This window comes from Schistocerca cancellata, unplaced genomic scaffold (assembly GCF_023864275.1).
Source record: "Schistocerca cancellata isolate TAMUIC-IGC-003103 unplaced genomic scaffold, iqSchCanc2.1 HiC_scaffold_312, whole genome shotgun sequence".
NCBI lineage: Eukaryota > Metazoa > Arthropoda > Insecta > Orthoptera > Acrididae > Schistocerca > Schistocerca cancellata.
The window spans coordinates 20,001-22,500 of NW_026046330.1; the positions used below are offsets into that span (position 1 = coordinate 20,001).

Here is a 2,500-nt window from a genome sequence, read left to right on the forward strand (position 1 = left end):
TGCCTTAACCTAACCCACGTTGTGCCTTAACCTGCTCTGTAATTGGCATATGACACGTTACATTAATCTAGTGTTGTCTAACCACAACCCTCTGAATATAGTTCGCTACTCGCACCGCCCACCCTCTTGTGTGTCGTTTCATGTTGAACACTTCGCAAGTGTTGCTTACTTTTTACATGCTCCCGCTGTACACTGTAATGTGGACAACTGCAGGATGTACATCGCCCCCCCCCCTCCACCCTGCCTTCGCACGCTGGTCGTTCAGGTGCTTGCGTGTTCAATGCCCTTCGCAGCTGTTCACTGGCATTCGCATGTCGAAGCGCTCAGTCTACGTCGTGGTACGGCCTGTGTCCACTGTCCGCTGATATCGTAAGCTTAATCCTCACATTGTACTGCACATAGGTCCGTATGTACTGAATGATACGCTGTGGCACATGTGTGACCGTACGACTGCGCCCAACAACAGCGAACCATACGGTCCAAATGTTGTGCACTCAGCCACGTGCCGTCTCCCCATAACAGCTACATTGCAGTGTGGTACGCCATAGAGACGTGTGGGAGTAACGGACGCCCTGGATGGCGATCAGCATGAGCCGTCTGTTGATGTAGTGGCGCGTGTATTCAAACGTAGTCGTCTCTTCTCACACAGTGTGATAGCATGGTGCACCGCGTTCCACATCTGCGACATGGTACAGATGCTGGTTGACAGTCGGTCTCGTAATGGACATCGCATACGTAGGGGGCCACCTCCCACGTGTTCTCTAGTCGTGCACATTTTGTTGCGTGTATGTGGGCAGACGTAGTGTGTCGTGACACCTAACAGACAGGTATGCAATAATCGTTGCATTTGCAAACTGGGATGGACGTCTACGTTTGCTGGTGACGTGACGCAACGCAAATGAACAACTGGTAAACCCATTGTGGTGCGGTTGTTGTTGCTGGAGGTAAATCAGTAAGGGCAAATCTGTGTGTGAAGCGATACGCGGCGGTGGCTGGGTGGGACCGTCCCCGGCCGGTGAGGGGGGGCCGCCCGGCGTGCTGGCCGCGCGGTGCGTGGGCGCACGCGCTACAGCCGGCTGGTGGGGGCGCCCAGTGGCAGGCGCGCCGGCCGACGGACGCGGCAGGCGGCGCAGCTGCGCGCCGGGGCACCCTGCGCGCGGCGCCGGGCGGCCAAAGTGGGTCCTCGCGGGCCCGGTGCGAAGCGCGGTGGACATCTGCAGTGTGCTGGTCCGACTGAGGACTGTGTGCGTTGAGGATGCGCCGCCGCCCGGCACTCGGCGCCGCGACGCCGTCTGCTGCTCGGTCGCCCCAGCGGTTCTCGCTGGTGGTTTGTATCGCAGTTGTGCAGACGTGTTGGCACGTGCGCTGTGCTGGGAGAGTTCGCTTCGGCACCCACGTGGGGCCTTTGCCCTTCTGTGGCGCTGGCGTTGGAGCTGCCGGTCACCGTAGGTGGCGCGTGTTGTCTCCCGCCGGCAATGCCACGACAGCACGCTCCCGGGCCTCTGTCGGCAGCGGCAAGCTCAGTTGGGAGCACGGGTGGTCGCACCTAAAGCGTCTACTCGCCTAACTCCGGGCGATTGCGCCTCTCTCGAACCCGACCAAGTACTTAGGACGGCGCTGCGCGCCGCCGGGACCTGAGAGGGTTTCGAGGTGTATTGTGCAGGGGAGCTCAGCCTCCTCCTGTTTGCAGAATAATTGAGCGGACGCTTGCGTGTTCGCGCGGGCCCCTGGGACACACTCCCGGGCGGCCGGCTGCTCAGCTCTAGTTGACGCAGCTCCCTGGTTGATCCTGCCAGTAGTCATATGCTTGTCTCAAAGATTAAGCCATGCATGTCTCAGTACAAGCCGCATTAAGGTGAAACCGCGAATGGCTCATTAAATCAGTTATGGTTCCTTAGATCGTACCCACGTTACTTGGATAACTGTGGTAATTCTAGAGCTAATACATGCAAACAGAGTCCCGACCAGAGATGGAAGGGACGCTTTTATTAGATCAAAACCAATCGGTCGGCTCGTCCGGTCCGTTTGCCTTGGTGACTCTGAATAACTTTGGGCTGATCGCACGGTCCTCGTACCGGCGACGCATCTTTCAAATGTCTGCCTTATCAACTGTCGATGGTAGGTTCTGCGCCTACCATGGTTGTAACGGGTAACGGGGAATCAGGGTTCGATTCCGGAGAGGGAGCCTGAGAAACGGCTACCACATCCAAGGAAGGCAGCAGGCGCGCAAATTACCCACTCCCGGCACGGGGAGGTAGTGACGAAAAATAACGATACGGGACTCATCCGAGGCCCCGTAATCGGAATGAGTACACTTTAAATCCTTTAACGAGTATCTATTGGAGGGCAAGTCTGGTGCCAGCAGCCGCGGTAATTCCAGCTCCAATAGCGTATATTAAAGTTGTTGCGGTTAAAAAGCTCGTAGTTGGATTTGTGTCCCACGCTGTTGGTTCACCGCCCGTCGGTGTTTAACTGGCATGTATCGTGGGACGTCCTGCCG

At 57.2% G+C, this 2,500-nt stretch overlaps 1 non-coding gene across 1 annotated transcript in view; it reads left to right on the forward strand.

Annotated features, from left to right (window-relative positions):
- The first annotated feature begins 1,776 nt into the window (after positions 1 to 1,776).
- The window catches only part of LOC126114624 (small subunit ribosomal RNA), a 1,909-nt gene continuing 1,185 nt past the window's right edge, over positions 1,777 to 2,500 (forward strand). Inside the window, exon 1 of the ribosomal RNA XR_007525173.1 lies at positions 1,777 to 2,500. This exon is cut by the window's right edge and continues 1,185 nt beyond it. This is a non-coding gene — a ribosomal RNA (small subunit ribosomal RNA).